This window comes from Odontesthes bonariensis, chromosome 9 (assembly GCF_027942865.1).
Source record: "Odontesthes bonariensis isolate fOdoBon6 chromosome 9, fOdoBon6.hap1, whole genome shotgun sequence".
Classification (NCBI taxonomy): domain Eukaryota; kingdom Metazoa; phylum Chordata; class Actinopteri; order Atheriniformes; family Atherinopsidae; genus Odontesthes; species Odontesthes bonariensis.
In genome coordinates, this window is record NC_134514.1 from 30,774,297 (window position 1) to 30,799,607 (window position 25,311).

Consider the following 25,311-nt stretch of genomic DNA (forward strand, 5'->3'; position numbering starts at 1 on the left):
TTTCTTAAAGGAGGAAAGGGCTCGCCCGGGATTTGAACCCGGGACCTTTCGCACCCTAAGCGAGAATCATACCCCTAGACCAACGAGCCAAGATTTGCAACATTAGACTTCATACGAGTGCCGCGGGCCACAGATAGCAAAAAGATACCCTCGGAAGGTACGTTCGATCATCGAATAGAAACATCCTACAACTTTCAGTTCAGCTCACTCAATGTCAGTGTTGCTTCCATTTTTTTTAATTTCAAAGTTCTCTTATTCTAAAGTGGAGATTAGTTGCCAAAAGTATGTGTAAATCAATCTGTAACACTACAAATCCCAGCTGTGAGTGTAAACTTGTGGAGGGTCAACGTAAACTCCAAGTAAAAGCTGGGATAACGGTTTGTCTAGCTAAAAATTGCATTGTAAAAGAAAAGAAGAGTTGTTCACTTAACTGTCAGTGGCTTTAATGTTGGGGATGTTCAGTCTATGTCCTCAATAACTTCACTCATGTTGAGTGAAAGGAGAGCCAACTGCTACAGCTCCAAACAATATAGTAAGACAGGACATTTTTGCAATTGTTATCAGCACTCTTAATTAACAATTTGGGAGAGCAAAGAGAGACGCATTTGAGATGAAGGAAGGTACCCAAAGTTAACCATCAAGCTTTCCGTATAGGTTTCTTAAAGGAGAAGGGCTCGCCCGGGATTTGAACCCGGGACCTCTCGCACCCTAAGCGAGAATCATACCCCTAGACCAACGAGCCAAAAGGTGGACTTTTTGCGTTTCGTGAGAGCACGCGGACAGCTGACGTAGCCATGGAATCCTGGGAATTTGTGATTGCTTTCTTTCTTCTTTGACTTTTCCAGAGCAATGAGCCTATATTGTTTGGAGTTGGCTCTCCCTTCACTCAACATGAGTGAAGTTATTAGGCACATACACTGAACAGCCCACAAAAACTCCTGAGACCAATGAGCCAATACTCACCGCCAGGTTCCACCAACTCACATCACATTTTATCAAGAAGCCCAACTTTAAGACAGAACAGGTCTATATCTCCATTTCTCTACCATTGACTTGAAGCGTTTCAATCTGGATTTATAGTACAAATACCAAAACTGCTTTAGATAATACTGCAGAGGGTGTGCTTCCATGATACAGGATTACTGACATGTGTGGATCTGTCTTTCAAATTCCAGATAAGAAATTAATTTAAGAAGGTCTTGAAGCAACTTCGGAATGAGTGGTGGAGGTTTGAGCTGTATTGCCATATTTGGGGTTTTGATTCCAAATGCATTGAATGTTATGGTCATTGATTCAATTCTTCTCTGATTTCACAGCAAAGGGAAGCCACAAGGCCAGTAAACCAGGGAAGGGCTCGTCCGGGATTTGAACCCGGGACCTCCCGCACCCGAAGCGAGAATCATAACCCTAGACCAACGAGCCAAGATTTGCAACTTTAGACTTCATACGAGTGCCGCGGGCCACAGATAGCAAAAAGATACCCTCGGAAGGTACGTTCGATCATCGAATAGAAACATCCTACAACTTTCAGTTCAGCTCACTCAATATCAGTGTTGCTTCCATTTTTTTTATTTCAAAGTTCTCTTATTCTAAAGTGGAGATTAGTTGCCAAAAGTATGTGTAAATCAATCTGTAACACTACAAATCCCAACTGTGAGTGTAAACTTGTGGAGGGTCAACGTAAACTCCAAGTAAAAGCTGGGATAACGGTTTGTCTAGCTAAAAATTGCATTGTAAAAGAAAAGAAGAGTTTTTCACTTAACTGTCAGTGGCTTTAATTTTGAAGATGTTCAGTCTATGTCCTCAATAACTTCACTCATGTTGAGTGAAAGGAGAGCCAACTGCTACAGCTCCAAACAATATAGTAAGACAGGATATTTTTGCAATTGTTATCAGCACTCTTAATTAACAATTTGGGAGAGCAAAGAGAGACGCTTTTGAGATGAAGGAAGGTACCCAAAGTTAACCATGAAGCTTTCCGTATAGGTTTCTTAAAGGAGGAAAGGGCTCACCCAGGATTTGAACCCGGGACCTCTCGCACCCTAAGCGAGAATCATACCCCTAGACCAACGAGCCAAGATTTGCAACATTAGACTTCATACGAGTGCCGCGGGCCACAGATAGCAAAAAGATACCCTCGGAAGGTACGTTCGATCATCGAATAGAAACATCCTACAACTTTCAGTTCAGCTCACTCAATGTCAGTGTTGCTTCCATTTTTTTTTATTTCAAAGTTCTCTTATTCTAAAGTGGAGATTAGTTGCCAAAAGTATGTGTAAATCAATCTGTAACACTACAAATCCCAGCTGTGAGTGTAAACTTGTGGAGGGTCAACGTAAACTCCAAGTAAAAGCTGGGATAACGGTTTGTCTAGCTAAATATTGCATTGTAAAAGAAAAGAAGAGTTGTTCACTTAACTGTCAGTGGCTTTAATGTTGGGGATGTTCAGTCTATGTCCTCAATAACTTCACTCATGTTGAGTGAAAGGAGAGCCAACTGCTACAGCTCCAAACAATATAGTAAGACAGGACATTTTTGCAATTGTTATCAGCACTCTTAATTAACAATTTGGGAGAGCAAAGAGAGACGCATTTGAGATGAAGGAAGGTACCCAAAGTTAACCATCAAGCTTTCCGTATAGGTTTCTTAAAGGAGAAGGGCTCGCCCGGGATTTGAACCCGGGACCTCTCGCACCCTAAGCGAGAATCATACCCCTAGACCAACGAGCCAAAAGGTGGACTTTTTGCGTTTCGTGAGAGCACGCGGACAGCTGACGTAGCCATGGAATCCTGGGAATTTGTGATTGCTTTCTTTCTTCTTTGACTTTTCCAGAGCAATGAGCCTATATTGTTTGGAGTTGGCTCTCCCTTCACTCAACATGAGTGAAGTTATTAGGCACATACACTGAACAGCCCACAAAAACTCCTGAGACCAATGAGCCAATACTCACCGCCAGGTTCCACCAACTCACATCACATTTTATCAAGAAGCCCAACTTTAAGACAGAACAGGTCTATATCTCCATTTCTCTACCATTGACTTGAAGCGTTTCAATCTGGATTTATAGTACAAATACCAAAACTGCTTTAGATAATACTGCAGAGGGTGTGCTTCCATGATACAGGATTACTGACATGTGTGGATCTGTCTTTCAAATTCCAGATAAGAAATTAATTTAAGAAGGTCTTGAAGCAACTTCGGAATGAGTGGTGGAGGTTTGAGCTGTATTGCCATATTTGGGGTTTTGATTCCAAATGCATTGAATGTTATAGTCATTGATTCAATCCTTCTCTGATTTGACAGCAAAGGAAAGACACAAGGCCAGTAAACCAGGAAAGGGCTCGTCCGGGATTTGAACCCGGGACCTCTCGCACCCTAAGCAAGAATCATACCCCTAGACCAACGAGCCAAAAAGTGGACTTTTTGCGTTTCGTGAGAGCGCGCGGACAGCTGACGTAGCCATGGAATCCTGGGAATTTGTAATTGCTTTCTTTCTTTTTTGACTTTTCCAGAGTAATGAGCCTATATTGTTTGGAGTTGGCTCTCCCTTCACTCAACGGGAGTGAAGTTATTAGGCACATACCCTGAACAGCCCACAAAAACTCCTGAGACCAATGAGCCAATACTCACCGCCAGGTTCCACCAACTCACATCACATTTTATCAAGAAGCCCAACTTTAAGACAGAACAGGTCTATATCTCCATTTCTCTACCATTGACTTGAAGCGTTTCAATCTGGATTTATAGTACAAATACCAAAACTGCTTTAGATAATACTGCAGAGGGTGTGCTTCCATGATACAGGATTACTGACATGTGTGGATCTGTCTTTCAAATTCCAGATAAGAAATTAATTTAAGAAGGTCTTGAAGCAACTTCGGAATGAGTGGAGGAGGTTTGAGCTGTATTGCCATATTTGGGGTTTTGATTCCAAATGCATTCAATGTTATGGTCATTGATTCAATTCTTCTCTGATTTCACAGCAAAGGGAAGACATAAGGCCAGTAAACCAGGGAAGGGCTCGTTCGGGATTTGAACCCGGGACCTCCCGCACCCGAAGCGAGAATCATACCCCTAGACCAACGAGCCAAGATTTGCAACTTTAGACTTCATACGAGTGCCGCGGGCCACAGATAGCAAAAAGATACCCTCGGAAGGTACGTTCGATCATCGAATAGAAACATCATACAACTTTCAGTTCAGCTCACTCAATGTCAGTGTTGCTTCCATTTTTTTTAATTTCAAAGTTCTCTTATTCTAAAGTGGAGATTAGTTGCCAAAAGTATGTGTAAATCAATCTGTAACACTACAAATCCCAGCTGTGAGTGTAAACTTGTGGAGGGTCAACCTAAACTCCAAGTAAAAGCTGGGATAACGGTTTGTCTAGCTAAAAATTGCATTGTAAAAGAAAAGAAGAGTTGTTCACTTAACTGTCAGTGGCTTTAATGTTGGGGATGTTCAGTCTATGTCCTCAATAACTTCACTCATGTTGAGTGAAAGGAGAGCCAACTGCTACAGCTCCAAACAATATAGTAAAACAGGATATTTTTGCAATTGTTATCAGCACTCTTAATTAACAATTTGGGAGAGCAAAGAGAGACGCATTTGAGATGAAGGAAGGTACCCAAAGTTAACCATGAAGCTTTCCGTATAGGTTTCTTAAAGGAGGAAAGGGCTCGCCCGGGATTTGAACCCGGGACCTTTCGCACCCTAAGCGAGAATCATACCCCTAGACCAACGAGCCAAGATTTGAAACTTTAGACTTCATACGAGTGCCGCGGGCCACAGATAGCAAAAAGATACCCTCGGAAGGTACGTTCGATCATCGAATAGAAACATCCTACAACTTTCAGTTCAGCTCACTCAATGTCAGTGTTGCTTCCATTTTTTTTATTTCAAAGTTCTCTTATTCTAAAGTGGAGATTAGTTGCCAAAAGTATGTGTAAATCAATCTGTAACACTACAAATCCCAACTGTGAGTGTAAACTTGTGGAGGGTCAACGTAAACTCCAAGTAAAAGCTGGGATAACGGTTTGTCTAGCTAAAAATTGCATTGTAAAAGAAAAGTAGAGTTGTTCACTTAACTGTCAGTGGCTTTAATTTTGGGGATGTTCAGTCTATGTCCTCAATAACTTCACTCATGTTGAGTGAAAGGAGAGCCAACTGCTACAGCTCCAAACAATATAGTAAGACAGGACATTTTTGCAATTGTTATCAGCACTCTTAATTAACAATTTGGGAGAGCAAAGAGAGACGCTTTTGAGATGAAGGAAGGTACCCAAAGTTAACCATCAAGCTTTCCGTATAGGTTTCTTAAGGGAGGAGGGCTCGCCCGGGATTTGAACCCCGGACCTCTCGCACCCTAAGCGAGAATCATACCCCTAGACCAACGAGCCAAAAGGTGGACTTTTTGCGTTTCGTGAGAGCACGCGGACAGCTGACGTAGCCATGGAATCCTGGGAATTTGTGATTGCTTTCTTTCTTCTTTGACTTTTCCAGAGCAATGAGCCTATATTGTTTGGAGTTGGCTCTCCCTTCACTCAACATGAGTGAAGTTATTAGGCACATACACTGAACAGCCCACAAAAACACCTGAGACCAATGAGCCAATACTCACCGCCAGGTTCCACCAACTCACATCACATTTTATCAAGAAGCCCAACTTTAAGACAGAACAGGTCTATATCTCCATTTCTCTACCATTGACTTGAAGCGTTTCAATCTGGATTTATAGTACAAATACCGAAAATGCTTTAGATAATACTGCAGAGGGTGTGCTTCCATGATACAGGATTACTGACATGCGTGGATCTGTCTTTCAAATTCCAGATAAGAAATTAATTTAAGAAGGTCTTGAAGCAACTTCGGAATGAGTGGTGGAGGTTTGAGCTGTATTGCCATATTTGGGGTTTTGATTCCAAATGCATTGAATGTTATAGTCATTGATTTAATCCTTCTCTGATTTGACAGCAAAGGAAAAACACAAGGCCAGTAAACCAAGAAAGGGCTCGTCCGGGATTTGAACCCGGGACCTCTCGCACCCAAAGCGAGAATCATACCCCTAGACCAACGAGCCAAAAGGTGGACTTTTTGCGTTTCGTGAGAGCGCGCGGACAGCTGACGTAGCCATGGAATCCTGGGAATTTGTGATTGCTTTCTTTCTTCTTTGACTTTTCCAGAGTAATGAGCCTATATTGTTTGGAGTTGGCTCTCCCTTCACTCAACGTGAGTGAAGTTATTAGGCACATACCCTGAACAACCCACAAAAACTCCTGAGACCAATGAGCCAATACTCACCGCCAGGTTCCACCAACTCACATCACATTTTATCAAGAAGCCCAACTTTAAGACAGAACAGGTCTATATCTCCATTTCTCTACCATTGACTTGAAGCGTTTCAATCTGGATTTTTAGTACAAATACCAAAACTGCTTTAGATAATACTGCAGAGGGTGTGCTTCCATGATACAGGATTACTGACATGTGTGGATCTGTCTTTCAAATTCCAGTTAAGAAATTAATTCAAGAAGGTCTTGAAGCAACTTCGGAATGAGTGGTGGAGGTTTGAGCTGTATTGCCATATTTGGGGTTTTGATTCCAAATGCATTGAATGTTATAGTCATTGATTCAATTCTTCTCTGATTTCACAGCAAAGGGAAGATACAAGGCCAGTAAACCAGGGAAGGGTTCGTTCGGGATTTGAACCCGGGACCTCCCGCACCCAAAGCGAGAATCATACCCCTAGACCAACGAGCCAAGATTTGCAACATTAGACTTCATACGAGTGCCGCGGGCCACAGATAGCAAAAAGATACCCTCGGAAGGTATGTTCGATCATCGAATAGAAACATCCTACAACTTTCAGTTCAGCTCACTCAATGTCAGTGTTGCTTCCATTTTTTTTTATTTCAAAGTTCTCTTATTCTAAAGTGGAGATTAGTTGCCAAAAGTATGTGTAAATCAATCTGTAACACTACAAATCCCAGCTGTGAGTGTAAACTTGTGGAGGGTCAACGTAAACTCCAAGTAAAAGCTGGGATAACGGTTTGTCTAGCTAAAAATTGCATTGTAAAAGAAAAGAAGAGTTGTTCACTTAACTGTCAGTGGCTTTAATGTTGGGGATGTTCAGTCTATGTCCTCAATAACTTCACTCATGTTGAGTGAAAGGAGAGCCAACTGCTACAGCTCCAAACAATATAGTAAGACAGGACATTTTTGAAATTGTTATCAGCACTCTTAATTAACAATTTGGGAGAGCAAAGAGAGACGCTTTTGAGATGAAGGAAGGTACCCAAAGTTAACCATCAAGCTTTCCGTATAGGTTTCTTAAGGGAGGAGGGCTCGCCCGGGATTTGAACCCGGGACCTCTCGCACCCTAAGCGAGAATCATACCTCTAGACCAACGAGCCAAAAAGTGGACTTTTTGCGTTTCGTGAGAGCACGTGGACAGCTGACGTAGCCATGGAATCCTGGGAATTTGTGATTGCTTTCTTTCTTCTTTGACTTTTCCAGAGCAATAAGCCTATATTGTTTGGAGTTGGCTCTCCCTTCACTCAACGTGAGTGAAGTTATTAGGCACATACCGTGAACAGCCCACAAAAACTCCTGAGACCAATGAGCCAATACTCACCGCCAGGTTCCACCAACTCACATCACATTTTATCAAGAAGCCCAACTTTAAGACAGAACAGGTCTATATCTCCATTTCTCTACCATTGACTTGAAGCGTTTCAATCTGGATTTATAGTACAAATACCAAAACTGCTTTAGATAATACTGCAGAGGGTGTGCTTCCATGATACAGGATTACTGACATGTGTGGATCTGTCTTTCAAATTCCAGATAAGAAATTAATTTAAGAAGGTCTTGAAGCAACATCGGAATGAGTGGTGGAGGTTTGAGCTGTATTGCCATATTTGGGGTTTTGATTCCAAATGCATTCAATGTTATAGTCATTGATTCAATTCTTCTCTGATTTCACAGCAAAGGAAAGACACAAGGCCAGTAAACCAGGGAAGGGCTCGTCCGGGATTTGAACCCGGGACCTCCCGCACCCAAAGCGAGAATCATACCCCTAGACCAACGAGCCAAGATTTTCAACATTAGACTTCATACGAGTGCCGCGGGCCACAGATAGCAAAAAGATACCCTCGGAAGGTACGTTCGATCATCGAATAGAAACATCCTACAACTTTCAGTTCAGCTCACTCAATGTCAGTGTTGCTTCCATTTTTTTTTATTTCAAAGTTCTCTTATTCTAAAGTGGAGATTAGTTGCCAAAAGTATGTGTAAATCAATCTGTAACACTACAAATCCCAGCTGTGAGTGTAAACTTGTGGAGGGTCAACGTAAACTCCAAGTAAAAGCTGGGATAACGGTTTGTCTAGCTAAAAATTGCATTGTAAAAGAAAAGAAGAGTTGTTCACTTAACTGTCAGTGGCTTTAATGTTGGGGATGTTCAGTCTATGTCCTCAATAACTTCACTCATGTTGAGTGAAAGGAGAGCCAACTGCTACAGCTCCAAACAATATAGTAAGACAGGGCATTTTTGCAATTGTTATCAGCACTCTTAATTAACAATTTGGGAGAGCAAAGAGAGACGCTTTTGAGATGAAGGAAGGTACCCAAAGTTAACCATCAAGCTTTCCGCATAGGTTTCTTAAAGGAGGAGGGCTCGCCCGGGATTTGAACCCGGGACCTCTCGCACCCTAAGCGAGAATCATACCCCTAGACCAACGAGCCAAAAAGTCGACTTTTTGCGTTTCGTGAGAGCACGCCGACAGCTGACATAGCCATGGAATCCTGGGAATTTGTGATTGCTTTCTTTCTTCTTTGACTTTTCCAGAGCAATGAGCCTATAATGTTTGGAGTTGGCTCTCCCTTCACTCAACATGAGTGAAGTTATTAGGCACATACACTGAACAGCCCACAAAAACACCTGAGACCAATGAGCCAATACTCACCGCCAGGTTCCACCAAGTCACATCACATTTTATCAAGAAGCCCAACTTTAAGACAGAACAGGTCTATATCTCCATTTCTCTACCATTGACTTGAAGCGTTTCAATCTGGACTTATAGAACAAATACGGAAACTGCTTTAGATAATACTGCAGAGGGTGTGCTTCCATGATACAGGATTACTGACATGCGTGGATCTGTCTTTCAAATTCCAGATAAGAAATTAATTTAAGAAGGTCTTGAAGCAACTTCGGAATGAGTGGTGGAGGTTTGAGCTGTATTGCCATATTTGGGGTTTTGATTCCAAATGCATTGAATGTTATAGTCATTGATTCAATTCTTCTCTGATTTCACAGCAAAGGAAAGACACAAGGCCAGTAAACCAGGAAAGGGCTCGTCCGGGATTTGAACCCGGGACCTCTCGCACCCTAAGCAAGAACCATACCCCTAGACCAACGAGCCAAAAAGTGGACTTTTTGCGTTTCGTGAGAGCGCGCGGACAGCTGACGTAGCCATGGAATCCTGGGAATTTTAATTGCTTTCTTTCTTTTTTGACTTTTCCAGAGTAATGAGCCTATATTGTTTGGAGTTGGCTCTCCCTTCACTCAACATGAGTGAAGTTATTAGGCACATACACTGAACAGCCCACAAAAACACCTGAGACCAATGAGCCAATACTCACCGCCAGGTTCCACCAACTCACATCACATTTTATCAAGAAGCCCAACTTTAAGACAGAACAGGTCTATATCTCCATTTCTCTACCATTGACTTGAAGCGTTTCAATCTGGATTTATAGTACAAATACCGAAAATGCTTTAGATAATACTGCAGAGGGTGTGCTTCCATGATACAGGATTACTGACATGTGTGGATCTGTCTTTCAAATTCCAGATAAGAAATTAATTTAAGAAGGTCTTGAAGCAACTTCGGAATGAGTGGTGGAGGTTTGAGCTGTATTGCCATATTTGGGGTTTTGATTCCAAATGCATTGAATGTTATAGTCATTGATTCAATTCTTCTCTGATTTCACAGCAAAGGGAAGACACAAGGCCAGTAAACCAGGGAAGGGCTCGTCTGGGAATTGAACCCGGGACCTCCCGCACCCGAAGCGAGAATCATACCCCTAGACCAACGAGCCAAGATTTGCAACTTTAGACTTCATACGAGTGCCGCGGGCCACAGATAGCAAAAAGATACCCTCGGAAGGTACGTTCGATCATCGAATAGAAACATCCTACAACTTTCAGTTCAGCTCACTCAATGTCAGTGTTGCTTCCATTTTTTTTTATTTCAAAGTTCTCTTATTCTAAAGTGGAGATTAGTTGCCAAAAGTATGTGTAAATCAATCTGTAACACTACAAATCCCAACTGTGAGTGTAAACTTGTGGAGGGTCAACGTAAACTCCAAGTAAAAGCTGGGATAACGGTTTGTCTAGCTAAAAATTGCATTGTAAAAGAAAAGAAGAGTTTTTCACTTAACTGTCAGTGGCTTTAATTTTGAAGATGTTCAGTCTATGTCCTCAATAACTTCACTCATGTTGAGTGAAAGGAGAGCCAACTGCTACAGCTCCAAACAATATAGTAAGACAGGATATTTTTGCAATTGTTATCAGCACTCTTAATTAACAATTTGGGAGAGCAAAGAGAGACGCTTTTGAGATGAAGGAAGGTACCCAAAGTTAACCATGAAGCTTTCCGTATAGGTTTCTTAAAGGAGGAAAGGGCTCACCCAGGATTTGAACCCGGGACCTCTCGCACCCTAAGCGAGAATCATACCCCTAGACCAACGAGCCAAGATTTGCAACATTAGACTTCATACGAGTGCCGCGGGCCACAGATAGCAAAAAGATACCCTCGGAAGGTACGTTCGATCATCGAATAGAAACATCCTACAACTTTCAGTTCAGCTCACTCAATGTCAGTGTTGCTTCCATTTTTTTTTATTTCAAAGTTCTCTTATTCTAAAGTGGAGATTAGTTGCCAAAAGTATGTGTAAATCAATCTGTAACACTACAAATCCCAGCTGTGAGTGTAAACTTGTGGAGGGTCAACGTAAACTCCAAGTAAAAGCTGGGATAACGGTTTGTCTAGCTAAATATTGCATTGTAAAAGAAAAGAAGAGTTGTTCACTTAACTGTCAGTGGCTTTAATGTTGGGGATGTTCAGTCTATGTCCTCAATAACTTCACTCATGTTGAGTGAAAGGAGAGCCAACTGCTACAGCTCCAAACAATATAGTAAGACAGGACATTTTTGCAATTGTTATCAGCACTCTTAATTAACAATTTGGGAGAGCAAAGAGAGACGCATTTGAGATGAAGGAAGGTACCCAAAGTTAACCATCAAGCTTTCCGTATAGGTTTCTTAAAGGAGAAGGGCTCGCCCGGGATTTGAACCCGGGACCTCTCGCACCCTAAGCGAGAATCATACCCCTAGACCAACGAGCCAAAAGGTGGACTTTTTGCGTTTCGTGAGAGCACGCGGACAGCTGACGTAGCCATGGAATCCTGGGAATTTGTGATTGCTTTCTTTCTTCTTTGACTTTTCCAGAGCAATGAGCCTATATTGTTTGGAGTTGGCTCTCCCTTCACTCAACATGAGTGAAGTTATTAGGCACATACACTGAACAGCCCACAAAAACTCCTGAGACCAATGAGCCAATACTCACCGCCAGGTTCCACCAACTCACATCACATTTTATCAAGAAGCCCAACTTTAAGACAGAACAGGTCTATATCTCCATTTCTCTACCATTGACTTGAAGCGTTTCAATCTGGATTTATAGTACAAATACCAAAACTGCTTTAGATAATACTGCAGAGGGTGTGCTTCCATGATACAGGATTACTGACATGTGTGGATCTGTCTTTCAAATTCCAGATAAGAAATTAATTTAAGAAGGTCTTGAAGCAACTTCGGAATGAGTGGTGGAGGTTTGAGCTGTATTGCCATATTTGGGGTTTTGATTCCAAATGCATTGAATGTTATGGTCATTGATTCAATTCTTCTCTGATTTCACAGCAAAGGGAAGCCACAAGGCCAGTAAACCAGGGAAGGGCTCGTCCGGGATTTGAACCCGGGACCTCCCGCACCCGAAGCGAGAATCATACCCCTAGACCAACGAGCCAAGATTTGAAACTTTAGACTTCATACGAGTGCCGCGGGCCACAGATAGCAAAAAGATACCCTCGGAAGGTACGTTCGATCATCGAATAGAAACATCCTACAACTTTCAGTTCAGCTCACTCAATGTCAGTGTTGCTTCCATTTTTTTTATTTCAAAGTTCTCTTATTCTAAAGTGGAGATTAGTTGCCAAAAGTATGTGTAAATCAATCTGTAACACTACAAATCCCAACTGTGAGTGTAAACTTGTGGAGGGTCAACGTAAACTCCAAGTAAAAGCTGGGATAACGGTTTGTCTAGCTAAAAATTGCATTGTAAAAGAAAAGTAGAGTTGTTCACTTAACTGTCAGTGGCTTTAATTTTGGGGATGTTCAGTCTATGTCCTCAATAACTTCACTCATGTTGAGTGAAAGGAGAGCCAACTGCTACAGCTCCAAACAATATAGTAAGACAGGACATTTTTGCAATTGTTATCAGCACTCTTAATTAACAATTTGGGAGAGCAAAGAGAGACGCTTTTGAGATGAAGGAAGGTACCCAAAGTTAACCATCAAGCTTTCCGTATAGGTTTCTTAAGGGAGGAGGGCTCGCCCGGGATTTGAACCCCGGACCTCTCGCACCCTAAGCGAGAATCATACCCCTAGACCAACGAGCCAAAAGGTGGACTTTTTGCGTTTCGTGAGAGCACGCGGACAGCTGACGTAGCCATGGAATCCTGGGAATTTGTGATTGCTTTCTTTCTTCTTTGACTTTTCCAGAGCAATGAGCCTATATTGTTTGGAGTTGGCTCTCCCTTCACTCAACATGAGTGAAGTTATTAGGCACATACACTGAACAGCCCACAAAAACACCTGAGACCAATGAGCCAATACTCACCGCCAGGTTCCACCAACTCACATCACATTTTATCAAGAAGCCCAACTTTAAGACAGAACAGGTCTATATCTCCATTTCTCTACCATTGACTTGAAGCGTTTCAATCTGGATTTATAGTACAAATACCGAAAATGCTTTAGATAATACTGCAGAGGGTGTGCTTCCATGATACAGGATTACTGACATGCGTGGATCTGTCTTTCAAATTCCAGATAAGAAATTAATTTAAGAAGGTCTTGAAGCAACTTCGGAATGAGTGGTGGAGGTTTGAGCTGTATTGCCATATTTGGGGTTTTGATTCCAAATGCATTGAATGTTATAGTCATTGATTTAATCCTTCTCTGATTTGACAGCAAAGGAAAAACACAAGGCCAGTAAACCAAGAAAGGGCTCGTCCGGGATTTGAACCCGGGACCTCTCGCACCCAAAGCGAGAATCATACCCCTAGACCAACGAGCCAAAAGGTGGACTTTTTGCGTTTCGTGAGAGCGCGCGGACAGCTGACGTAGCCATGGAATCCTGGGAATTTGTGATTGCTTTCTTTCTTCTTTGACTTTTCCAGAGTAATGAGCCTATATTGTTTGGAGTTGGCTCTCCCTTCACTCAACGTGAGTGAAGTTATTAGGCACATACCCTGAACAACCCACAAAAACTCCTGAGACCAATGAGCCAATACTCACCGCCAGGTTCCACCAACTCACATCACATTTTATCAAGAAGCCCAACTTTAAGACAGAACAGGTCTATATCTCCATTTCTCTACCATTGACTTGAAGCGTTTCAATCTGGATTTTTAGTACAAATACCAAAACTGCTTTAGATAATACTGCAGAGGGTGTGCTTCCATGATACAGGATTACTGACATGTGTGGATCTGTCTTTCAAATTCCAGTTAAGAAATTAATTCAAGAAGGTCTTGAAGCAACTTCGGAATGAGTGGTGGAGGTTTGAGCTGTATTGCCATATTTGGGGTTTTGATTCCAAATGCATTGAATGTTATAGTCATTGATTCAATTCTTCTCTGATTTCACAGCAAAGGGAAGATACAAGGCCAGTAAACCAGGGAAGGGTTCGTTCGGGATTTGAACCCGGGACCTCCCGCACCCAAAGCGAGAATCATACCCCTAGACCAACGAGCCAAGATTTGCAACATTAGACTTCATACGAGTGCCGCGGGCCACAGATAGCAAAAAGATACCCTCGGAAGGTATGTTCGATCATCGAATAGAAACATCCTACAACTTTCAGTTCAGCTCACTCAATGTCAGTGTTGCTTCCATTTTTTTTTATTTCAAAGTTCTCTTATTCTAAAGTGGAGATTAGTTGCCAAAAGTATGTGTAAATCAATCTGTAACACTACAAATCCCAGCTGTGAGTGTAAACTTGTGGAGGGTCAACGTAAACTCCAAGTAAAAGCTGGGATAACGGTTTGTCTAGCTAAAAATTGCATTGTAAAAGAAAAGAAGAGTTGTTCACTTAACTGTCAGTGGCTTTAATGTTGGGGATGTTCAGTCTATGTCCTCAATAACTTCACTCATGTTGAGTGAAAGGAGAGCCAACTGCTACAGCTCCAAACAATATAGTAAGACAGGACATTTTTGAAATTGTTATCAGCACTCTTAATTAACAATTTGGGAGAGCAAAGAGAGACGCTTTTGAGATGAAGGAAGGTACCCAAAGTTAACCATCAAGCTTTCCGTATAGGTTTCTTAAGGGAGGAGGGCTCGCCCGGGATTTGAACCCGGGACCTCTCGCACCCTAAGCGAGAATCATACCTCTAGACCAACGAGCCAAAAAGTGGACTTTTTGCGTTTCGTGAGAGCACGTGGACAGCTGACGTAGCCATGGAATCCTGGGAATTTGTGATTGCTTTCTTTCTTCTTTGACTTTTCCAGAGCAATAAGCCTATATTGTTTGGAGTTGGCTCTCCCTTCACTCAACGTGAGTGAAGTTATTAGGCACATACCGTGAACAGCCCACAAAAACTCCTGAGACCAATGAGCCAATACTCACCGCCAGGTTCCACCAACTCACATCACATTTTATCAAGAAGCCCAACTTTAAGACAGAACAGGTCTATATCTCCATTTCTCTACCATTGACTTGAAGCGTTTCAATCTGGATTTATAGTACAAATACCAAAACTGCTTTAGATAATACTGCAGAGGGTGTGCTTCCATGATACAGGATTACTGACATGTGTGGATCTGTCTTTCAAATTCCAGATAAGAAATTAATTTAAGAAGGTCTTGAAGCAACATCGGAATGAGTGGTGGAGGTTTGAGCTGTATTGCCATATTTGGGGTTTTGATTCCAAATGCATTCAATGTTATAGTCATTGATTCAATTCTTCTCTGATTTCACAGCAAAGGAAAGACACAAGGCCAGTAAACCAGGGAAGGGCTCGTCCGGGATTTGAACCCGGGACCTCCCGCACCCAAAGCGAGAATCATACCCCTAGACCAACGAGCCAAGATTTTCAACATTAGACTTCATACGAGTGCCGCGGGCCACAGATAGCAAAAAGATACCCTCGGAAGGTACGTTCGATCATCGAATAGAAACATCCTACAACTTTCAGTTCAGCTCACTCAATGTCAGTGTTGCTTCCATTTTTTTTTATTTCAAAGTTCTCTTATTCTAAAGTGGAGATTAGTTGCCAAAAGTATGTGTAAATCAATCTGTAACACTACAAATCCCAGCTGTGAGTGTAAACTTGTGGAGGGTCAACGTAAACTCCAAGTAAAAGCTGGGATAACGGTTTGTCTAGCTAAAAATTGCATTGTAAAAGAAAAGAAGAGTTGTTCACTTAATTGTCAGTGGCTTTAATGTTGGGGATGTTCAGTCTATGTCCTCAATAACTTCACTCATGTTGAGTGAAAGGAGAGCCAACTGCTACAGCTCCAAACAATATAGTAAGACAGGGCATTTTTGCAATTGTTATCAGCACTCTTAATTAACAATTTGGGAGAGCAAAGAGAGACGCTTTTGAGATGAAGGAAGGTACCCAAAGTTAACCATCAAGCTTTCCGCATAGGTTTCTTAAAGGAGGAGGGCTCGCCCGGGATTTGAACCCGGGACCTCTCGCACCCTAAGCGAGAATCATACCCCTAGACCAACGAGCCAAAAAGTCGACTTTTTGCGTTTCGTGAGAGCACGCCGACAGCTGACATAGCCATGGAATCCTGGGAATTTGTGATTGCTTTCTTTCTTCTTTGACTTTTCCAGAGCAATGAGCCTATAATGTTTGGAGTTGGCTCTCCCTTCACTCAACATGAGTGAAGTTATTAGGCACATACACTGAACAGCCCACAAAAACACCTGAGACCAATGAGCCAATACTCACCGCCAGGTTCCACCAAGTCACATCACATTTTATCAAGAAGCCCAACTTTAAGACAGAACAGGTCTATATCTCCATTTCTCTACCATTGACTTGAAGCGTTTCAATCTGGACTTATAGAACAAATACGGAAACTGCTTTAGATAATACTGCAGAGGGTGTGCTTCCATGATACAGGATTACTGACATGCGTGGATCTGTCTTTCAAATTCCAGATAAGAAATTAATTTAAGAAGGTCTTGAAGCAACTTCGGAATGAGTGGTGGAGGTTTGAGCTGTATTGCCATATTTGGGGTTTTGATTCCAAATGCATTGAATGTTATAGTCATTGATTCAATTCTTCTCTGATTTCACAGCAAAGGAAAGACACAAGGCCAGTAAACCAGGAAAGGGCTCGTCCGGGATTTGAACCCGGGACCTCTCGCACCCTAAGCAAGAACCATACCCCTAGACCAACGAGCCAAAAAGTGGACTTTTTGCGTTTCGTGAGAGCGCGCGGACAGCTGACGTAGCCATGGAATCCTGGGAATTTTAATTGCTTTCTTTCTTTTTTGACTTTTCCAGAGTAATGAGCCTATATTGTTTGGAGTTGGCTCTCCCTTCACTCAACATGAGTGAAGTTATTAGGCACATACACTGAACAGCCCACAAAAACACCTGAGACCAATGAGCCAATACTCACCGCCAGGTTCCACCAACTCACATCACATTTTATCAAGAAGCCCAACTTTAAGACAGAACAGGTCTATATCTCCATTTCTCTACCATTGACTTGAAGCGTTTCAATCTGGATTTATAGTACAAATACCGAAAATGCTTTAGATAATACTGCAGAGGGTGTGCTTCCATGATACAGGATTACTGACATGTGTGGATCTGTCTTTCAAATTCCAGATAAGAAATTAATTTAAGAAGGTCTTGAAGCAACTTCGGAATGAGTGGTGGAGGTTTGAGCTGTATTGCCATATTTGGGGTTTTGATTCCAAATGCATTGAATGTTATAGTCATTGATTCAATTCTTCTCTGATTTCACAGCAAAGGGAAGACACAAGGCCAGTAAACCAGGGAAGGGCTCGTCTGGGAATTGAACCCGGGACCTCCCGCACCCGAAGCGAGAATCATACCCCTAGACCAACGAGCCAAGATTTGCAACTTTAGACTTCATACGAGTGCCGCGGGCCACAGATAGCAAAAAGATACCCTCGGAAGGTACGTTCGATCATCGAATAGAAACATCCTACAACTTTCAGTTCAGCTCACTCAATGTCAGTGTTGCTTCCATTTTTTTTTTATTTCAAAGTTCTCTTATTCTAAAGTGGAGATTAGTTGCCAAAAGTATGTGTAAATCAATCTGTAACACTACAAATCCCAGCTGTGAGTGTAAACTTGTGGAGGGTCAACGTAAACTCCAAGTAAAAGCTGGGATAACGGTTTGTCTAGCTAAAAATTGCATTGTAAAAGAAAAGTAGAGTTGTTCACTTAACTGTCAGTGGCTTTAATTTTGGGGATGTTCAGTCTATGTCCTCAATAACTTCACTCATGTTGAGTGAAAGGAGAGCCAACTGCTACAGCTCCAAACAATATAGTAAGACAGGACATTTTTGCAATTGTTATCAGCACTCTTAATTAACAATTTGGGAGAGCAAAGAGAGACGCTTTTGAGATGAAGGAAGGTACCCAAAGTTAACCATCAAGCTTTCCGTATAGGTTTCTTAAGGGAGGAGGGCTCGCCCGGGATTTGAACCCGGGACCTCTCGCACCCTAAGCAAGAATCATACCCCTAGACCAACGAGCCAAAAAGTGGACTTTTTGCGTTTCGTGAGAGCACGCGGACAGCTGACGTAGCCATGGAATCCTGTGAATTTGTGATTGCTTTCTTTCTTCTTTGACTTTTCCAGAGCAATGAGCCTATATTGTTTGGAGTTGGCTCTCCCTTCACTCAACATGAGTGAAGTTATTAGGCACATACACTGAACAGCCCACAAAAACACCTGAGACCAATGAGCCAATACTCACCGCCAGGTTCCACCAACTCACATCACATTTTATCAAGAAGCCCAACTTTAAGACAGAACAGGTCTATATCTCCATTTCTCTACCATTGACTTGAAGCGTTTCAATCTGGATTTATAGTACAAATACCAAAACTGCTTTAGATAATACTGCAGAGGGTGTGCTTCCATGATACAGGATTACTGACATGTGTGGATCTGTCTTTCAAATTCCAGATAAGAAATTAATTTAAGAAGGTCTTGAAGCAACTTCAGAATGAGTGGTGGAGGTTTGAGCTGTATTTCCATATTTGGGGTTTTGATTCCAAATGCATTGAATGTTATAGTCATTGATTCAATTCTTCTCTGATTTCACAGCAAAGGGAAGACACAAGGCCAGTAAACCAGGGAAGGGCTCGTCCGGGATTTGAACCCGGGACCTCCCGCACCCGAAGCGAGAATCATACCCCTAGACCAACGAGCCAAGATTTGCAACTTTAGACTTCATATGAGTGCCGCGGGCCACAGATAGCAAAAAGATACCCTCGGAAGGTACGTTCGATCATCGAATAGAAACATCCTACAACTTTCAGTTCAGCTCACTCAATGTCAGTGTTGCTTCCATTTTTTTTTATTTCAAAGTTCTCTTATTCTAAAGTGGAGATTAGTTGCCAAAAGTATGTGTAAATCAATCTGTAACACTACAAATCCCAGCTGTGAGTGTAAACTTGTGGAGGGTCAACGTAAACTCCAAGTAAAAGCTGGGATAACGGTTTGTCTAGCTAAAAATTGCATTGTAAAAGAAAAGTAGAGTTGTTCACTTAACTGTCAGTGGCTTTAATTTTGGGGATGTTCAGTCTATGTCCTCAATAACTTCACTCATGTTGAGTGAAAGGAGAGCCAACTGCTACAGCTCCAAACAATATAGTAAGACAGGACATTTTTGCAATTGTTATCAGCACTCTTAATTAACAATTTGGGAGAGCAAAGAGAGACGCTTTTGAGATGAAGGAAGGTACCCAAAGTTAACCATCAAGCTTTCCGTATAGGTTTCTTAAGGGAGGAGGGCTCGCCCGGGATTTGAACCCGGGACCTCTCGCACCCTAAGCGAGAATCATACCCCTAGACCAACGAGCCAAAAAGTGGACTTTTTGCGTTTCATGAGAGCACTCGGACAGCTGACGTAGCCATGGAATCCTGTGAATTTGTGATTGCTTTCTTTCTTCTTTGACTTTTCTAGAGCAATGAGCCTATATTGTTTGGAGTTGGCTCTCCCTTCACTCAACATGAGTGAAGTTATTAGGCACATACACTGAACAGCCCACAAAGACACCTGAGACCAATGAGCCCATAGTCACCGCCAGGTTCCACCAACTCACATCACATTTTATCAAGAAGCCCAACTTTAAGACAGAACAGGTCTATATCTCCATTTCTCTACCATTGACTTGAAGCGTTTCAATCTGGATTTATAGTACAAATACCAAAACTGCTTTAGATAATACTGCAGAGGGTGTGCTTCCATGATACAGGATTACTGACATGTGTGGATCTGTCTTTCAAATTCCAGATAAGAAATTAATTTAAGAAGGTCTTGAAGCAACTTCGGAATGAGTGGTGGAGGTTTGAGCTGTATTGCCCTATTTGGGGTTTTGATTCCAAATGCATTAAATGTTATAGTCATTGATTCAATCCTTCTCTGATTTCACAGCAAAGGAAAGACACAAGGCCAATAAACCAGGAAAGGGCTCGTCCGGGATTTGAACCCGGGACCTCTCGCACCCAAAGCGAGAATCATACCCCTAGACCAACGAGCCAAAAGGTGGACTTTTTGCGTTTCGTGAGAGCGCGCGGACAGCTGACGTAGCCATGGAATCCTGGGAATTTGTGATTGCTTTCTTTCTTCTTTGACTTTTCCAGAGTAATGAGCCTATATTGTTTGGAGTTGGCTCTCCCTTCACTCAACGTGAGTGAAGTTATTAGGCACATACCCTGAACAGCCCACATAAACTCCTGAGACCAATGAGCCAATACTCACCGCCAGGTTCCACCAACTCTCATCACATTTTATCAAGAAGCCCAACTTTAAGACAGAACAGGTCTATATCTCCATTTCTCTACCATTGACTTGAAGCGTTTCAATCTGGATTTTTAGTACAAATACCAAAACTGCTTTAGATAATACTGCAGAGGGTGTGCTTCCATGATACAGGATTACTGACATGTGTGGATCTGTCTTTCAAATTCCAGATAAGAAATTAATTTAAGAAGGTCTTGAAGCAACTTCAGAATGAGTGGTGGAGGTTTGAGCTGTATTGCCATATTTGGGGTTTTGATTCCAAATGCATTGAATGTTATAGTCATTGATTCAATTCTTCTCTGATTTCACAGCAAAGGGAAGACACAAGGCCAGTAAACCAGGGAAGGGCTCGTCCGGGATTTGAACCCGGGACCTCCCGCACCCGAAGCGAGAATCATACCCCTAGACCAACGAGCCAAGATTTGCAACTTTAGACTTCATACGAGTGCCGCGGGCCACAGATAGCAAAAAGATACCCTCGGAAGGTACGTTCGATCATCGAATAGAAACATCCTACAACTTTCAGTTCATTTCACTCAATGTCAGTGTTGCTTCCATTTTTTTTTATTTCAAAGTTCTCTTATTCTAAAGTGGAGATTAGTTGCCAAAAGTATGTGTAAATCAATCTGTAACACTACAAATCCCAGCTGTGAGTGTAAACTTGTGGAGGGTCAACGTAAACTCCAAGTAAAAGCTGGGATAACGGTTTGTCTAGCTAAAAATTGCATTGTAAAAGAAAAGTAGAGTTGTTCACTTAACTGTCAGTGGCTTTAATTTTGGGGATGTTCAGTCTATGTCCTCAATAACTTCACTCATGTTGAGTGAAAGGAGAGCCAACTGCTACAGCTCCAAACAATATAGTAAGACAGGATATTTTTGCAATTGTTATCAGCACTCTTAATTAACAATTTGGGAGAGCAAAGAGAGACGCTTTTGAGATGAAGGAAGGTACCCAAAGTTAACCATCAAGCTTTCCGTATAGGTTTCTTAAGGGAGGAGGGCTCGCCCGGGATTTGAACCCGGGACCTCTCGCACCCTAAGCGAGAATCATACCCCTAGACAAACGAGCCAAAAAGTGGACTTTTTGCGTTTCGTGAGAGCACGCGGACAGCTGACGTAGCCATGGAATCCTGTGAATTTGTGATTGCTTTCTTTCTTCTTTGACTTTTCCAGAGCAATGAGCCTATATTGTTTGGAGTTGGCTCTCCCTTCACTCAACATGAGTGAAGTTATTAGGCACATACACTGAACAGCCCACAAAAACACCTTAGACCAATGAGCCAATACTCACCGCCAGGTTCCACCAACTCACATCACATTTTATCAAGAAGCCCAACTTTAAGACAGAACAGGTCTATATCTCCATTTCTCTACCATTGACTTGAAGCGTTTCAATCTGGATTTATAGTACAAATACCAAAACTGCTTTAGATAATACTGCAGAGGGTGTGCTTCCATGATACAGGATTACTGACATGTGTGGATCTGTCTTTCAAATTCCAGATAAGAAATTAATTTAAGAAGGTCTTGAAGCAACTTCGGAATGAGTGGTGGAGGTTTGAGCTGTATTGCCATATTTGGGGTTTTGATTCCAAATGCATTAAATGTTATAGTCATTGATTCAATCCTTCTCTGATTTCACAGCAAAGGAAAGACACAAGGCCAATAAACCAGGAAAGGGCTCGTCCGGGATTTGAACCCGGGACCTCTCGCACCCAAAGCGAGAATCATACCCCTAGACCAACGAGCCAAAAGGTGGACTTTTTGCGTTTCGTGAGAGCGCGCGGACAGCTGACGTAGCCATGGAATCCTGGGAATTTGTGATTGCTTTCTTTCTTCTTTGACTTTTCCAGAGTAATGAGCCTATATTGTTTGGAGTTGGCTCTCCCTTCACTCAACGTGAGTGAAGTTATTAGGCACATACCCTGAACAGCCCACATAAACTCCTGAGACCAATGAGCCAATACTCACCGCCAGGTTCCACCAACTCTCATCACATTTTATCAAGAAGCCCAACTTTAAGACAGAACAGGTCTATATCTCCATTTCTCTACCATTGACTTGAAGCGTTTCAATCTGGATTTTTAGTACAAATACCAAAACTGCTTTAGATAATACTGCAGAGGGTGTGCTTCCATGATACAGGATTACTGACATGTGTGGATCTGTCTTTCAAATTCCAGATAAGAAATTAATTTAAGAAGGTCTTGAAGCAACTTCAGAATGAGTGGTGGAGGTTTGAGCTGTATTGCCATATTTGGGGTTTTGATTCCAAATGCATTGAATGTTATAGTCATTGATTCAATTCTTCTCTGATTTCACAGCAAAGGGAAGACACAAGGCCAGTAAACCAGGGAAGGGCTCGTCCGGGATTTGAACCCGGGACCTCCCGCACCCGAAGCGAGAATCATACCCCTAGACCAACGAGCCAAGATTTGCAACTTTAGACTTCATACGAGTGCCGCGGGCCACAGATAGCAAAAAGATACCCTCGGAAGGTACGTTCGATCATCGAATAGAAACATCCTACAACTTTCAGTTCATTTCACTCAATGTCAGTGTTGCTTCCATTTTTTTTTATTTCAAAGTTCTCTTATTCTAAAGTGGAGATTAGTTGCCAAAAGTATGTGTAAATCAATCTGTAACACTACAAATCCCAGCTGTGAGTGTAAACTTGTGGAGGGTCAACGTAAACTCCAAGTAAAAGCTGGGATAACGGTTTGTCTAGCTAAAAATTGCATTGTAAAAGAAAAGTAGAGTTGTTCACTTAACTGTCAGTGGCTTTAATTTTGGGGATGTTCAGTCTATGTCCTCAATAACTTCACTCATGTTGAGTGAAAGGAGAGCCAACTGCTACAGCTCCAAACAATATAGTAAGACAGGATATTTTTGCAATTGTTATCAGCACTCTTAATTAACAATTTGGGAGAGCAAAGAGAGACGCTTTTGAGATGAAGGAAGGTACCCAAAGTTAACCATCAAGCTTTCCGTATAGGTTTCTTAAGGGAGGAGGGCTCGCCCGGGATTTGAACCCGGGACCTCTCGCACCCTAAGCGAGAATCATACCCCTAGACAAACGAGCCAAAAAGTGGACTTTTTGCGTTTCGTGAGAGCACGCGGACAGCTGACGTAGCCATGGAATCCTGTGAATTTGTGATTGCTTTCTTTCTTCTTTGACTTTTCCAGAGCAATGAGCCTATATTGTTTGGAGTTGGCTCTCCCTTCACTCAACATGAGTGAAGTTATTAGGCACATACACTGAACAGCCCACAAAAACACCTTAGACCAATGAGCCAATACTCACCGCCAGGTTCCACCAACTCACATCACATTTTATCAAGAAGCCCAACTTTAAGACAGAACAGGTCTATATCTCCATTTCTCTACCATTGACTTGAAGCGTTTCAATCTGGATTTATAGTACAAATACCAAAACTGCTTTAGATAATACTGCAGAGGGTGTGCTTCCATGATACAGGATTACTGACATGTGTGGATCTGTCTTTCAAATTCCAGATAAGAAATTAATTTAAGAAGGTCTTGAAGCAACTTCGGAATGAGTGGTGGAGGTTTGAGCTGTATTGCCATATTTGGGGTTTTGATTCCAAATGCATTGAATGTTATAGTCATTGATTCAATTCTTCTCTGATTTCACAGCAAAGGGAAGACACAAGGCCAGTAAACCAGGGAAGGGCTCGTCCGGGATTTGAACCCGGGACCTCCCGCACCCGAAGCGAGAATCATACCCCTAGACCAACGAGCCAAGATTTGCAACTTTAGACTTCATACGAGTGCCGCGGGCCACAGATAGCAAAAAGATACCCTCGGAAGGTACGTTCGATCATCGAATAGAAACATCCTACAACTTTCAGTTCAGCTCACTCAATGTCAGTGTTGCTTCCATTTTTTTTTATTTCAAAGTTCTCTTATTCTAAAGTGGAGATTAGTTGCCAAAAGTATGTGTAAATCAATCTGTAACACTACAAATCCCAGCTGTGAGTGTAAACTTGTGGAGGGTCAACGTAAACTCCAAGTAAAAGCTGGGATAACGGTTTGTCCAGCTAAAAACTGCATTGTAAAAGAAAAGTAGAGTTGTTCACTTAACTGTCAGTGGCTTTAATTTTGGGGATGTTCAGTCTATGTCCTCAATAACTTCACTCATGTTGAGTGAAAGGAGAGCCAACTGCTACAGCTCCAAACAATATAGTAAGACAGGACATTTTTGCAATTGTTATCAGCACTCTTAATTAACAATTTGGGAGAGCAAAGAGAGACGCTTTTGAGATGAAGGAAGGTACACAAAGTTAACCATCAAGCTTTCCGTATAGGTTTCTTAAGGGATGAGGGCTCGCCCGGGATTTGAACCCGGGACCTCTCGCACCCTTAGCGAGAATCATACCCCTAGACCAACGAGCCAAGATTTGCAACATTAGACTTCATACGAGTGCCGCGGGCCACAGATAGCAAAAAGATACCCTCGGAAGGTACGTTCGATCATCGAATAGAAACATCCTACAACTTTCAGTTCAGCTCACTCAATGTCAGTGTTGCTTCCATTTTTTTTTATTTCAAAGTTCTCTTATTCTAAAGTGGAGATTAGTTGCCAAAAGTATGTTTAAATCAATCTGTAACACTACAAATCCCAGCTGTGAGTGTAAACTTGTGGAGGGTCAACGTAAACTCCAAGTAAAAGCTGGGATAACGGTTTGTCTAGCTAAAAACTGCATTGTAAAAGAAAAGAAGAGTTGTTCACTTAACTGTCAGTGGCTTTAATGTTGGGGATGTTCAGTCTATGTCCTCAATAACTTCACTCATGTTGAGTGAAAGGAGAGCCAACTGCTACAGCTCCAAACAATATAGTAAGACAGGACATTTTTGCAATTGTTATCAGCACTCTTAATTAACAATTTGGGAGAGCAAAGAGAGACGCATTTG

General features: G+C 42.0%; 33 non-coding genes across 33 annotated transcripts; all 33 read right to left on the reverse strand.

Moving 5' to 3' along the window:
- Positions 1 to 17: 17 nt before the first annotated feature.
- Positions 18 to 89, reverse strand: trnap-agg (transfer RNA proline (anticodon AGG)). Its single transcript has one exon. It is a non-coding gene; the product is annotated as a tRNA-Pro (tRNA).
- Positions 90 to 670: 581 nt separating this feature from the next.
- Positions 671 to 742, reverse strand: trnap-agg (transfer RNA proline (anticodon AGG)). Its single transcript has one exon. It is a non-coding gene; the product is annotated as a tRNA-Pro (tRNA).
- Positions 743 to 1,350: 608 nt separating this feature from the next.
- trnap-cgg (transfer RNA proline (anticodon CGG)) lies at positions 1,351 to 1,422 on the reverse strand. The gene has a single exon. It is a non-coding gene; the product is annotated as a tRNA-Pro (tRNA).
- A 582-nt stretch (positions 1,423 to 2,004) lies between these two features.
- Positions 2,005 to 2,076, reverse strand: trnap-agg (transfer RNA proline (anticodon AGG)). The gene has a single exon. It is a non-coding gene; the product is annotated as a tRNA-Pro (tRNA).
- Positions 2,077 to 2,657: 581 nt separating this feature from the next.
- On the reverse strand, positions 2,658 to 2,729 carry trnap-agg (transfer RNA proline (anticodon AGG)). Its single transcript has one exon. It is a non-coding gene; the product is annotated as a tRNA-Pro (tRNA).
- A 608-nt stretch (positions 2,730 to 3,337) lies between these two features.
- trnap-agg (transfer RNA proline (anticodon AGG)) lies at positions 3,338 to 3,409 on the reverse strand. The gene has a single exon. It is a non-coding gene; the product is annotated as a tRNA-Pro (tRNA).
- Positions 3,410 to 4,017: 608 nt separating this feature from the next.
- Positions 4,018 to 4,089, reverse strand: trnap-cgg (transfer RNA proline (anticodon CGG)). Its single transcript has one exon. It is a non-coding gene; the product is annotated as a tRNA-Pro (tRNA).
- A 583-nt stretch (positions 4,090 to 4,672) lies between these two features.
- On the reverse strand, positions 4,673 to 4,744 carry trnap-agg (transfer RNA proline (anticodon AGG)). The gene has a single exon. It is a non-coding gene; the product is annotated as a tRNA-Pro (tRNA).
- Positions 4,745 to 6,004: 1,260 nt separating this feature from the next.
- trnap-ugg (transfer RNA proline (anticodon UGG)) lies at positions 6,005 to 6,076 on the reverse strand. Its single transcript has one exon. It is a non-coding gene; the product is annotated as a tRNA-Pro (tRNA).
- Positions 6,077 to 7,337: 1,261 nt separating this feature from the next.
- On the reverse strand, positions 7,338 to 7,409 carry trnap-agg (transfer RNA proline (anticodon AGG)). Its single transcript has one exon. It is a non-coding gene; the product is annotated as a tRNA-Pro (tRNA).
- Positions 7,410 to 8,017: 608 nt separating this feature from the next.
- Positions 8,018 to 8,089, reverse strand: trnap-ugg (transfer RNA proline (anticodon UGG)). Its single transcript has one exon. It is a non-coding gene; the product is annotated as a tRNA-Pro (tRNA).
- A 581-nt stretch (positions 8,090 to 8,670) lies between these two features.
- On the reverse strand, positions 8,671 to 8,742 carry trnap-agg (transfer RNA proline (anticodon AGG)). Its single transcript has one exon. It is a non-coding gene; the product is annotated as a tRNA-Pro (tRNA).
- Positions 8,743 to 9,350: 608 nt separating this feature from the next.
- On the reverse strand, positions 9,351 to 9,422 carry trnap-agg (transfer RNA proline (anticodon AGG)). Its single transcript has one exon. It is a non-coding gene; the product is annotated as a tRNA-Pro (tRNA).
- A 607-nt stretch (positions 9,423 to 10,029) lies between these two features.
- On the reverse strand, positions 10,030 to 10,101 carry trnap-cgg (transfer RNA proline (anticodon CGG)). The gene has a single exon. It is a non-coding gene; the product is annotated as a tRNA-Pro (tRNA).
- Positions 10,102 to 10,684: 583 nt separating this feature from the next.
- On the reverse strand, positions 10,685 to 10,756 carry trnap-agg (transfer RNA proline (anticodon AGG)). Its single transcript has one exon. It is a non-coding gene; the product is annotated as a tRNA-Pro (tRNA).
- Positions 10,757 to 11,337: 581 nt separating this feature from the next.
- trnap-agg (transfer RNA proline (anticodon AGG)) lies at positions 11,338 to 11,409 on the reverse strand. Its single transcript has one exon. It is a non-coding gene; the product is annotated as a tRNA-Pro (tRNA).
- Positions 11,410 to 12,017: 608 nt separating this feature from the next.
- trnap-cgg (transfer RNA proline (anticodon CGG)) lies at positions 12,018 to 12,089 on the reverse strand. Its single transcript has one exon. It is a non-coding gene; the product is annotated as a tRNA-Pro (tRNA).
- A 1,260-nt stretch (positions 12,090 to 13,349) lies between these two features.
- Positions 13,350 to 13,421, reverse strand: trnap-ugg (transfer RNA proline (anticodon UGG)). Its single transcript has one exon. It is a non-coding gene; the product is annotated as a tRNA-Pro (tRNA).
- Positions 13,422 to 14,682: 1,261 nt separating this feature from the next.
- On the reverse strand, positions 14,683 to 14,754 carry trnap-agg (transfer RNA proline (anticodon AGG)). The gene has a single exon. It is a non-coding gene; the product is annotated as a tRNA-Pro (tRNA).
- Positions 14,755 to 15,362: 608 nt separating this feature from the next.
- Positions 15,363 to 15,434, reverse strand: trnap-ugg (transfer RNA proline (anticodon UGG)). Its single transcript has one exon. It is a non-coding gene; the product is annotated as a tRNA-Pro (tRNA).
- A 581-nt stretch (positions 15,435 to 16,015) lies between these two features.
- Positions 16,016 to 16,087, reverse strand: trnap-agg (transfer RNA proline (anticodon AGG)). The gene has a single exon. It is a non-coding gene; the product is annotated as a tRNA-Pro (tRNA).
- Positions 16,088 to 16,695: 608 nt separating this feature from the next.
- On the reverse strand, positions 16,696 to 16,767 carry trnap-agg (transfer RNA proline (anticodon AGG)). The gene has a single exon. It is a non-coding gene; the product is annotated as a tRNA-Pro (tRNA).
- A 607-nt stretch (positions 16,768 to 17,374) lies between these two features.
- Positions 17,375 to 17,446, reverse strand: trnap-cgg (transfer RNA proline (anticodon CGG)). The gene has a single exon. It is a non-coding gene; the product is annotated as a tRNA-Pro (tRNA).
- A 582-nt stretch (positions 17,447 to 18,028) lies between these two features.
- On the reverse strand, positions 18,029 to 18,100 carry trnap-agg (transfer RNA proline (anticodon AGG)). Its single transcript has one exon. It is a non-coding gene; the product is annotated as a tRNA-Pro (tRNA).
- A 608-nt stretch (positions 18,101 to 18,708) lies between these two features.
- trnap-cgg (transfer RNA proline (anticodon CGG)) lies at positions 18,709 to 18,780 on the reverse strand. Its single transcript has one exon. It is a non-coding gene; the product is annotated as a tRNA-Pro (tRNA).
- Positions 18,781 to 19,361: 581 nt separating this feature from the next.
- trnap-agg (transfer RNA proline (anticodon AGG)) lies at positions 19,362 to 19,433 on the reverse strand. Its single transcript has one exon. It is a non-coding gene; the product is annotated as a tRNA-Pro (tRNA).
- Positions 19,434 to 20,041: 608 nt separating this feature from the next.
- On the reverse strand, positions 20,042 to 20,113 carry trnap-ugg (transfer RNA proline (anticodon UGG)). Its single transcript has one exon. It is a non-coding gene; the product is annotated as a tRNA-Pro (tRNA).
- A 608-nt stretch (positions 20,114 to 20,721) lies between these two features.
- On the reverse strand, positions 20,722 to 20,793 carry trnap-cgg (transfer RNA proline (anticodon CGG)). The gene has a single exon. It is a non-coding gene; the product is annotated as a tRNA-Pro (tRNA).
- A 581-nt stretch (positions 20,794 to 21,374) lies between these two features.
- Positions 21,375 to 21,446, reverse strand: trnap-agg (transfer RNA proline (anticodon AGG)). Its single transcript has one exon. It is a non-coding gene; the product is annotated as a tRNA-Pro (tRNA).
- Positions 21,447 to 22,054: 608 nt separating this feature from the next.
- trnap-ugg (transfer RNA proline (anticodon UGG)) lies at positions 22,055 to 22,126 on the reverse strand. The gene has a single exon. It is a non-coding gene; the product is annotated as a tRNA-Pro (tRNA).
- A 608-nt stretch (positions 22,127 to 22,734) lies between these two features.
- Positions 22,735 to 22,806, reverse strand: trnap-cgg (transfer RNA proline (anticodon CGG)). Its single transcript has one exon. It is a non-coding gene; the product is annotated as a tRNA-Pro (tRNA).
- A 581-nt stretch (positions 22,807 to 23,387) lies between these two features.
- Positions 23,388 to 23,459, reverse strand: trnap-agg (transfer RNA proline (anticodon AGG)). Its single transcript has one exon. It is a non-coding gene; the product is annotated as a tRNA-Pro (tRNA).
- Positions 23,460 to 24,067: 608 nt separating this feature from the next.
- Positions 24,068 to 24,139, reverse strand: trnap-cgg (transfer RNA proline (anticodon CGG)). The gene has a single exon. It is a non-coding gene; the product is annotated as a tRNA-Pro (tRNA).
- Positions 24,140 to 25,311: the final 1,172 nt, after the last annotated feature.